Source organism: Acanthopagrus latus, chromosome 1 (genome assembly GCF_904848185.1).
Source record: "Acanthopagrus latus isolate v.2019 chromosome 1, fAcaLat1.1, whole genome shotgun sequence".
In the NCBI taxonomy this organism is placed as follows: domain Eukaryota; kingdom Metazoa; phylum Chordata; class Actinopteri; order Spariformes; family Sparidae; genus Acanthopagrus; species Acanthopagrus latus.
In genome coordinates this window covers 15,602,169-15,614,186 of record NC_051039.1, presented here as the reverse complement: position 1 = coordinate 15,614,186, position 12,018 = coordinate 15,602,169, and the positions used below count along the sequence as shown (strand labels likewise).

The 12,018-nt window shown below is 44.9% G+C and overlaps 1 protein-coding gene across 1 annotated transcript in view; it reads left to right on the top strand.

Moving 5' to 3' along the window:
- Window positions 1-12,018, top strand: part of LOC119028664 (ankyrin-2-like) — an 84,842-nt gene that overhangs the window by 55,216 nt on the left and 17,608 nt on the right. The window lies entirely within an intron of this gene.

Here is a 12,018-nt window from a genome sequence, read left to right as displayed (position 1 = left end):
TGTTCTTCTCGTCCAGATAGTGACAATGTCATAGTAAGGGCAAAGGCACCCTACAAATCTGACACAAACACTGCCTTTCCTAGCCTTCTCCTACCTATTTCCCATTGCACATCACAATCACCTGAGGAAGATGCAATATTACCTTTCATAGAGTACATCCCTTTGACCCCTGATTCGTTGTTGTCTGAGCATCATTGTGGCTCACCGCCTGTCAATGAAAGGGGTCTTGCAGAGGAATGGACACTAAATGACTCCATACTAAGACTGTCATCCCCTGAATCTGTCATGTCAATAAGTGATTATAGGGCAATGTCACCTGACTCTCCACGAGGGGAAAGAAGGGTCTTACCTGACTTCTCCTGTATATTAGATGACAGACGGGCACTCTCTCCTAGATCTGATGCATGTAGTTCACCAGAAATTACAACTGATTTCACTGTAAATAAATTACACCCCAATCAATCACATACACATAAATGTGGAACGCCGTTAGAAAGTTTGAAAGATTATGCAACAACTGTGAATTCACAATCAGTTTGTTCTGACTCCTTTGAGTCTTGGAATAAGTATAGACCACTGCACCCCAGCTCTGAAGTACCTACATTTTGTTCACCTATACCTGACGGTCCACAGATAAAGGGAGACAAAGGAGCATTATCACCAGTGACATCAAATATTGAGTGTGATGACTTTTTGCAATATGTTTCTCTTGATAGATCTTCATCTGACTTAGCTAGAAATATTCATGGATATGGATCATTAGATAGGGACTGCCGACCATCCTCACCAGAATCTCAGACTTCCCAGTGCAGTTTCTCATTTCTCGAACTCTTGCTCTCAGAACCTATTCGTGCCGAACTTAGGAGTCAGTTTTGTGATTATTATTTGCTATATTCAGGAGGCGATCCACCCTATCCGCTGCTGACATCAGCTCCATCCATGACAGGCTGCAGTGAGGAAGTGGGTCAGGGTAGAGCATTCACACCAAATTTACTTGCCTCACATATTAATCCTCCTCTCCCTGAAGAATCAGTCACATCAAGCAGTTATATTCCACCTGATATGTCAGTTTCCCAGGACATCCATATGAACTGTGATTATTTGCAATATTCTGTGGATGCTCCCTCAGCATCTGTCAGGGGTATATATAGAGGAGACGGTTCAGGTAAAACAGAAAAGTCATTTCAAGTAGGACCGCTTTCATTGGAAGCCCCACAACTAGAGGAGAAGAGTAGTAAATCTTTCATAGATTACTGGTTTTCTAAATTGGAACCAGAACCTTCGCAATTCATGACTTCAGAAGGTCAGTCAGATATTCATTTGATAAACAACAGACAAACCACGCCACAGCACAATAAAGTGCAATGCTTTGATCACAAGAATCACAAACAATTGACTGAATCTTGTCAGATGTTAAAAGAAGTAACATTGCCCAAACCAGTTGTCTTTAACTTGGTCGAGAGACCAAAGTACAATTTTGAGTTTCCAGATGAAAAGTCACAAACAGACTTGTTACTTGAAGGGGGAAAGAGAAGATTAAAGCCACATATGTCAAATATTTTATTGGAGGAAATGGATAATGATTTAAGAAATGACAATTCAGATGAATCAAGACAGGACTCTGATAAATCAACATTTATGACTGATATCAAACAATCATCCCCAGTCTCTTTGGAAACAGTTGAGCAACAGTTTTTCTCTCCTATCATGACATTTGGACACATGATGAGTCAACATTGTAACTATTATTTACAGTGCTCAGAAGGTAGACCACTGTCACCTCTTCCAACACTGTCAGATGTTGAGCATTATGCATGTCCAGATTCAGACAAAGCAGATTCACCAGACTCTCTTACTTCACAAAATAAAGCTATACACACAAGTGTATCTGCAAATGCATCCCCACAGCTTTCCAGTGTAAAAGCACTAACATATGCAGATGTTGTGCGTGGTGTTACACATGAAAATCATACTGCTGCCATTCCCGTAGATTCGACATTTGAATTGAGACATTTGTGGCCTCTATCAGTGACACCAGATGAAGAGTACAACTTTTCCACCATAGACGATTGGGTCAGCGAGTTGAGACCACAGTCACCCAAGTCATTGGCCTCTCAATGGGAACTCAGGTCCCTGTCTCCTGACTCACCTGTTCCTCAGTTCAGAACTCCACATGTGGGTTACCATTTGGACTTAGCAAGGGACAGGTCCTTTACTCCGAAATCAGCACTTTCAGACTGGGAAGGTACTGATTTTTGTCTGGATACCCTGTTTGATGAGAGCAGACCACAGTCTCCAGAGTCAGTGTCGTCTCAATACGGACTTAGGTCACTGTCTCCTGACTCACCTGTTCCACAATTCAGACGTCCATGTATGTGTGATGATGTGGAATTAACAAGAGACAGGTCGTTTACTCCAGAATCAACACTCTCAGACTGGGAAGGTACTGATTTGTGTCTGGATGCCCTCTTTGATGAGAGCAGACCAGAGTCCCCGCAGTCAGTTTTGTCAGGTCTTGGACTTGATAGGTCCTTTAGTAACAGGGCGTTGTCCCCAGAATCAGTGTCTTCTGATTTTGACTTTTCTCTTCTGCATGACTGGTTTGCAGATTTTAGAGCATCCTCCCCAGAATCTGTAGCATCAATTGAGCAGCACCAATTTTCTTCTAGCATGGCATTTGGCCAGATGATGAGTCAACATTGTGATTATTATTTACAGCACTCAGAATGTAGACCAGTATCACCGCTTTCAACACTGTCAGGTGTTGAGTATTATGAATTTTGTCTGGAGGAATTGTTTGACGAAAACAGAGCAGATTCACCAGACTCTCTTACTGCACAGATTGAAGCTAAACACGCAAGTATATCTGCAACTGCATCCCTACCGCTTACGACCTCGAAACCGCTGACATATGCAGATGTTGTGCGTGGCGTCACACATATGGAAGATGAAGGCAGAATGCCACCTGTTTCATCATTTGAGTTGAGACCTCTTTGGCCACTGGCAGTGACGTCATTTGAGCTGAGACCTTTTTTGCTTTCATCAATGACATCAGATGAAGAGTACAACCTTTCCACCACAGACGATTGGGTCAGCGAGTTGAGACCACAGTCACCCGAGTCACTGGCCTCTCAATGGGAACTCAGGTCCCTGTCTCCTGACTCACCTGTTCCTCAGTTCAGAACTCCACATGTGGGTTACCATTTGGACTTAGCAAGGGACAGATCCTTTACTCCGGAATCAACACTTTCAGACTGGGAAGGTACTGATTTTTGTCTGGATACCCTGTTTGATGAGAGCAGACCACAGTCTCCAGTGTCAGTGTCCTCTCTATACGAACTTAGGTCACTGTCTCCTGACTCACCTGTTCCTCAATTCAGACATCCGCCTATGTGTGATGATGTGGAATTAACAAGGGACAGGTCGTTTACTCCAGAATCAACACTTTCAGACTGGGAAGGTACTGATTTGTGTCTGGATGCCCTCTTTGATGAGAGCAGACCAGAGTCCCCGCAGTCAGTTTTGTCAGATCTTGGACTTGATAGGTTCTTTAGTAACAGGGCGTTGTCCCCAGAATCGGTGTCTTCTGATTTTGACTTTTCGCTTCTGCATGACTGGTTGGCAGATTTTAGAGCATCCTCCCCAGAATCTGTAGCATCAGTTGAGCAGCACCAATTTTCTTCTAGCATGGCATTTGGCCAGATGATGAGTCAACATTGTGATTATTATTTACAGCACTCAGAATGTAGACCAGTATCACCGCTTTCAACACTGTCAGATGTTGAGTATTATGAATTTTGTCTGGAGGAATTGTTTGACGAAAACAGAGCAGATTCACCAGACTCTCTTACTTCACAGATTGAAGCTAATCACACAAGTGTATCGGCAACTGCATCCCTACGGTTTTCCAGTGTAAACGCCCTAACTTATCCAGATGTTGTGCGTGGTGTTACACGTGAAAATCATTCTGCTGCCATTCCCGTAGTTTCGACATTTGAAATGAGACATTTGTGGCCTCCATCAGTGACACCAGATGAGGAGTACACTCATTCCACCATATACGATTGGGCCAGCGAGTTGAGACCACAGTCACCCGAGTCACTGGCCTCTCAATGGGAACTCAGGTCCCTGTCTCCTGACTCACCTGTTCCTCAGTTCAGAACTCCACATGTGGGTTACCATTTGGACTTAGCAAGGGACAGGTCCTTTACTCCGGAATCAACACTTTCAGACTGGGAAGGTACTGATTTTTGTCTGGATACCCTGTTTGATGAGAACAGACCACAGTCTCCAGTGTCAGTGTCCTCCCTATACGAACTTAGGTCACTGTCTCCTGACTCACCTGTTCCTCAATTCAGACGTCCGCCTATGTGTGATGATGTGGAATTAACAAGGGACAGGTCGTTTACTCCAGAATCAACACTTTCAGACTGGGAAGGTACTGATTTGTGTCTGGATGCCCTCTTTGATGAGAGCAGACCAGAGTCCCCGCAGTCAGTTTTGTCAGATCTTGGACTTGATAGGTTCTTTAGTAACAGGGCGTTGTCCCCAGAATCAGTGTCTTCTGATTTTGACTTTTCTCTTCTGCATGACTGGTTGGCAGATTTTAGAGCATCCTCCCCAGAATCTGTAACATCAATTGAGCAGCACCAGTTTTCTTCTAGCATGGCATTTGGCCAGATGATGAGTCAGCATTGTGATTATTATTTACAGCACTCAGAATGTAGACCAGCACTGTCAGATGTTGAGTATTATGAATTTTGTCTGGACGAATTGTTTGACGAAAACAGAGCAGATTCACCAGACTCTCTTACTTCACAGATTGAAACTAAACACACAAGTGTATCGACAACTGCATCCCTACGGTTTTCCAGTGTAAACGCCCTAACTTATGCAGATGTTGTGCGTGGTGTTACATGTGAAAATCATTCTGCTGCCATTCCCGTAGTTTCGACATTTGAATTGAGACATTTGTGGCCTCCATCAGTGACACCAGATGAGGAGTACACTCATTCCACCATATACGATTGGGCCAGCGAGTTGAGACCACAGTCACCCGAGTCACTGGCCTCTCAATGGGAACTCAGGTCCCTGCCTCCTGACTCACCTGTTCCTCAGTTCAGAACTCCACATGAGGGTTACCATTTGGTCTTAGCAGGGGACAGGTCCTTTACTCCGGAATCAACACTTTCAGACTGGGAAGGTACTGATTTTTGTCTGGATACCCTGTTTGATGAGTGCAGACCACAGTCACCAGTGTCAGTGTCCTCTCTATACGAACTTAGGTCACTGTCTCCTGACTCACCTGTTCCTCAATTCAGACGTCCGCCTATGTGTGATGATGTGGAATTAACAAGGGACAGGTCGTTTACTCCAGAATCAACACTTTCAGACTGGGAAGGTACTGATTTGTGTCTGGATGCCCTCTTTGATGAGAGCAGACCAGAGTCCCCGCAGTCAGTTTTGTCAGATCTTGGACTTGATAGGTTCTTTAGTAACAGGGCGCTGTCCCCAGAATCGGTGTCTTCTGATTTTGACTTTTCTCTTCTGCATGACTGGTTGGCAGATTTTAGAGCATCCTCCCCAGAATCTGTAGCATCAGTTGAGCAGCACCAATTTTCTTCTAGCATGGCATTTGGCCAGATGATGAGTCAACATTGTGATTATTATTTACAGCAATCAGAATGTAGACCAGTATCACCACTTTCAACACTGTCAGATGTTGAGTATTATGAATTTTGTCTGGAGGAATTGTTTGACGAAAACAGAGCAGATTCACCAGACTCTCTTACTTCACAGATTGAAACTAAACACACAAGTGTATCAGCAACTGCATCCCTACGGTTTTCCAGTGTAAACGCCCTAACTTATGCAGATGTTGTGCGTGGTGTTACACGTGAAAATCATTCTGCTGCCATTCCCGTAGTTTCGACATTTGAATTGAGACATTTGTGGCCTCCATCAGTGACACCAGATGAGGAGTACACTCATTCCACCATATACGATTGGGCCAGCGAGTTGAGACCACAGTCACCCGAGTCACTGGCCTCTCAATGGGAACTCAGGTCCCTGTCTCCTGACTCACCTGTTCCTCAGTTCAGAACTCCACATGTGGGTTACCATTTGGACTTAGCAAGGGACAGGTCCTTTACTCCGGAATCAACACTTTCAGACTGGGAAGGTACTGATTTTTGTCTGGATACCCTGTTTGATGAGAGCAGACCACAGTCTCCAGTGTCAGTGTCCTCTCTATACGAACTTAGGTCACTGTCTCCTGACTCACCTGTTCCTCAATTCAGACGTCCGCCTATGTGTGATGATGTGGAATTAACAAGGGACAGGTCGTTTACTCCAGAATCAACACTTTCAGACTGGGAAGGTACTGATTTGTGTCTGGATGCCCTCTTTGATGAGAGCAGACCAGAGTCCCCGCAGTCAGTTTTGTCAGATCTTGGACTTGATAGGTTCTTTAGTAACAGGGCGTTGTCCCCAGAATCGGTGTCTTCTGATTTTGACTTTTCGCTTCTGCATGACTGGTTGGCAGATTTTAGAGCATCCTCCCCAGAATCTTTAGCATCAGTTGAGCAGCACCAATTTTCTTCTAGCATGGCATTTGGCCAGATGATGAGTCAACATTGTGATTATTATTTACAGCACTCAGAATGTACACCAGTATCACCGCTTTCAACACTGTCAGATGTTGAGTATTATGAATTTTGTCTGGAGGAATTGTTTGACGAAAACAGAGCAGATTCACCAGACTCTCTTACTGCACAGATTGAAGCTAAACATACAAGTGTATCTGCAACTGCATCCCTACCGCTTACCACCTCGAAACCTCTAACATATGCAGATGTTGTGCGTGGCGTCACACATATGGAAGATGAAGGCAGAATGCCACCTTTTTCATCATCTGAGTTGAGACCTCTTTGGCCATTGGCAATGACGTCATTTGAGCTGAGACCTTTTTGGCTTTCATCAGTGACATCAGATGAAGAGTACAACCTTTCCACCACAGACAATTGGGTCAGCGAGTTGAGACCACAGTCACCTGAGTCACTGGCCTCTCAATGGGAACTCAGGTCCCTGTCTCCTGACTCACCTGTTCCTCAGTTCAGAACTCCACATGTGGGTTACCATTTGGACTTAGCAAGGGACAGGTCCTTTACTCCGGAATCAACACTTTCAGACTGGGAAGGTACTGATTTTTGTCTGGATATCCTGTTTGATGAGAGCAGACCACAGTCTCCAGAGTCAGTGTCGTCTCAATACGAACTTAGGTCACTGTCTCCTGACTCACCTGTTCCTCAATTCAGACGTCCATGTATGTGTGATGATGTGGAATTAACAAGAGACAGGTCGTTTACTCCAGAATCAACACTTTCAGACTGGGAAGGTACTGATTTGTGTCTGGATGCCCTCTTTGATGAGAGCAGACCAGAGTCCCCGCAGTCAGTTTTGTCAGATCTTGGACTTGATAGGTTCTTTAGTAACAGGGCGCTGTCCCCAGAATCGGTGTCTTCTGATTTTGACTTTTCTCTTCTGCATGACTGGTTGGCAGATTTTAGAGCATCCTCCCCAGAATCTGTAGCATCAGTTGAGCAGCACCAATTTTCTTCTAGCATGGCATTTGGCCAGATGATGAGTCAACATTGTGATTATTATTTACAGCAATCAGAATGTAGACCAGTATCACCACTTTCAACACTGTCAGATGTTGAGTATTATGAATTTTGTCTGGAGGAATTGTTTGACGAAAACAGAGCAGATTCACCAGACTCTCTTACTTCACAGATTGAAACTAAACACACAAGTGTATCAGCAACTGCATCCCTACGGTTTTCCAGTGTAAACGCCCTAACTTATGCAGATGTTGTGCGTGGTGTTACACGTGAAAATCATTCTGCTGCCATTCCCGTAGTTTCGACATTTGAATTGAGACATTTGTGGCCTCCATCAGTGACACCAGATGAGGAGTACACTCATTCCACCATATACGATTGGGCCAGCGAGTTGAGACCACAGTCACCCGAGTCACTGGCCTCTCAATGGGAACTCAGGTCCCTGCCTCCTGACTCACCTGTTCCTCAGTTCAGAACTCCACATGTGGGTTACCATTTGGACTTAGCAGGGGACAGGTCCTTTACTCCGGAATCAACACTTTCAGACTGGGAAGGTACTGATTTTTGTCTGGATACCCTGTTTGATGAGAGCAGACCACAGTCTCCAGTGTCAGTGTCCTCTCTATACGAACTTAGGTCACTGTCTCCTGACTCACCTGTTCCTCAATTCAGATGTCCGCCTATGTGTGATGATGTGGAATTAACAAGGGACAGGTCGTTTACTCCAGAATCAACACTTTCAGACTGGGAAGGTACTGATTTGTGTCTGGATGCCCTCTTTGATGAGAGCAGACCAGAGTCCCCGCAGTCAGTTTTGTCAGATCTTGGACTTGATAGGTTCTTTAGTAACAGGGCGTTGTCCCCAGAATCGGTGTCTTCTGATTTTGACTTTTCGCTTCTGCATGACTGGTTGGCAGATTTTAGAGCATCCTCCCCAGAATCTGTAGCATCAGTTGAGCAGCACCAATTTTCTTCTAGCATGGCATTTGGCCAGATGATGAGTCAACATTGTGATTATTATTTACAGCACTCAGAATGTACACCAGTATCACCGCTTTCAACACTGTCAGATGTTGAGTATTATGAATTTTGTCTGGAGGAATTGTTTGACGAAAACAGAGCAGATTCACCAGACTCTCTTACTGCACAGATTGAAGCTAAACACACAAGTGTATCTGCATCTGCATCCCTACCGCTTACCACCTCGAAACCTCTAACATATGCAGATGTTGTGCGTGGCGTCACACATATGGAAGATGAAGGCAGAATGCCACCTTTTTCATCATCTGAGTTGAGACCTCTTTGGCCATTGGCAATGACGTCATTTGAGCTGAGACCTTTTTGGCTTTCATCAATGACATCAGATGAAGAGTACAACCTTTCCACCACAGACAATTGGGTCAGCGAGTTGAGACCACAGTCACCTGAGTCACTGGCCTCTCAATGGGAACTCAGGTCCCTGTCTCCTGACTCACCTGTTCCTCAGTTCAGAACTCCACATGTGGGTTACCATTTGGACTTAGCAAGGGACAGGTCCTTTACTCCGGAATCAACACTTTCAGACTGGGAAGGTACTGATTTTTGTCTGGATATCCTGTTTGATGAGAGCAGACCACAGTCTCCAGAGTCAGTGTCGTCTCAATACGAACTTAGGTCACTGTCTCCTGACTCACCTGTTCCTCAATTCAGACGTCCATGTATGTGTGATGATGTGGAATTAACAAGAGACAGGTCGTTTACTCCAGAATCAACACTCTCAGACTGGGAAGGTACCGATTTGTGTCTGGATGCCCTCTTTGATGAGAGCAGACCAGAGTCCCCGCAGTCAGTTTTGTCAGATCTTGGACTTGATAGGTTCTTTAGTAACAGGGCGCTGTCCCCAGAATCGGTGTCTTCTGATTTTGACTTTTCTCTTCTGCATGACTGGTTGGCAGATTTTAGAGCATCCTCCCCAGAATCTGTAACATCAGTTGAGCAGCACCAGTTTTCTTCTAGCATGGCATTTGGCCAGATGATGAGTCAGCATTGTGATTATTATTTACAGCACTCAGAATGTAGACCAACACTGTCAGATGTTGAGTATCATGAATTTTTTCTGGACGAATTGTTTGACGAAAGCAGAGCAGATTCACCAGACTCTCTTACTTCACAGATTGAATCTAAACACACAAGTGTATCGACAACTGCATCCCTACAGTTTTCCAGTGTAAACGCCCTAACTTATGCAGATGTTGTGCGTGGTGTTACATGTGAAAATCATTCTGCTGCCATTCCCGTAGTTTCGACATTTAAATTGAGACATTTGTGGCCTCCATCAGTGACACCAGATGAGGAGTACACTCATTCCACCATATGCGATTGGGCTAGCGAGTTGAGACCACAGTCACCCGAGTCACTGGCCTCTCAATGGGAACTCAGGTCCCTGTCTCCTGACTCACCTGTTCCTCAGTTCAGAACTCCACATGTGGGTTACCATTTGGACTTAGCAAGGGACAGATCCTTTACTCCGGAATCAACACTTTCAGACTGGGAAGGTACTGATTTTTGTCTGGATACCCTGTTTGATGAGAGCAGACCACAGTCTCCAGTGTCAGTGTCCTCTCTATACGAACTTAGGTCACTGTCTCCTGACTCACCTGTTCCTCAATTCAGATGTCCGCCCATGTGTGATGATGTGGAATTAACAAGGGACAGGTCGTTTACTCCAGAATCAACACTTTCAGACTGGGAAGGTACTGATTTGTGTCTGGATGCCCTCTTTGATGAGAGCAGACCAGAGTCCCCGCAGTCAGTTTTGTCAGATCTTGGACTTGATAGGTTCTTTAGTAACAGGGCGTTGTCCCCAGAATCGGTGTCTTCTGATTTTGACTTTTCGCCTCTGCATGACTGGTTGGCAGATTTTAGAGCATCCTCCCCAGAATCTGTAGCATCAGTTGAGCAGCACCAATTTTCTTCTAGCATGGCATTTGGCCAGATGATGAGTCAACATTGTGATTATTATTTACAGCACTCAGAATGTAGACCAGTATCACCGCTTTCAACACTGTCAGATGTTGAGTATCATGAATTTTGTCTGGAGGAATCGTTTGACGAAAACAGAGCAGATTCACCAGACTCTCTTACTGCACAGATTGAAGCTAAACACACAAGTGTATCTGCAACTGCATCCCTACCGCTTACCACCTCGAAACCTCTAACATATGCAGATGTTGTGCGTGGCGTCACACATATGGAAGATGAAGGCAGAATGCCACCTGTTTCATCATTTGAGTTGAGACCTCTTTGGCCATTGGCAGTGACGTCATTTGAGCTGAGACCTTTTTGGCTTTCATCAATGACATCAGATGAAGAGTACAACCTTTCCACCACAGACGATTGGGTCAGCGAGTTGAGACCACAGTCACCTGAGTCACTGGCCTCTCAATGGGAACTCAGGTCCCTGTCTCCTGACTCACCTGTTCCTCAGTTCAGAGCTCCACATGTGGGTTACCATTTGGACTTCGCAAGGGACAGGTCCCTTACTCCGGAATCAACACTTTCAGACTGGGAAGGTACTGATTTTTGTCTGGATACCCTGTTTGATGAGAGCAGACCACAGTCTCCAGAGTCAGTGTCGTGTCAATACGAACTTAGGTCACTGTCTCCTGACTCACCTGTTCCTCAATTCAGACGTCCATGTATGTGTGATGATGTGGAATTAACAAGAGACAGGTCGTTTACTCCAGAATCAACACTCTCAGACTGGGAAGGTACCGATTTGTGTCTGGATGCCCTCTTTTATGAGAGCAGACCAGAGTCCCCGCAGTCAATTTTGTCAGATCTTGGACTTGATAGGTTCTTTAGTAACAGGGCGTTGTCCCCAGAATCAGTGTCTTCTGATTTTGACTTCTCTCTTCTGCATGACTGGTTGGCAGATTTTAGAGCATCCTCCCCAGAATCTGTAGCATCAATTGAGCAGCACCAGTTTTCTTCTAGCATGGCATTTGGCCAGATGATGAGTCAGCATTGTGATTATTATTTACAGCACTCAGAATGTAGACCAACACTGTCAGATGTTGAGTATTATGAATTTTGTCTGGAGGAATTGTTTGACGAAAACAGAGCAGATTCACCAGACTCTCTTACTTCACAGATTGAAGCTAATCACACAAGTGTATCGGCAACTGCATCCCTACGGTTTTCCAGTGTAAATGCCCTAACTTATGCAGATGTTGTGCGTGGTGTTACATGTGAAAATCATTCTGCTGCCATTCCCGTAGTTTCAACATTTGAAATGAGACATTTGTGGCCTCCATCAGTGACACCAGATGAGGAGTACACTCATTCCACCATATACGATTGGGCCAGTGAGTTGAGACCACAGTCACCCGAGTCACTGGCCTCTCAATGGGAACTC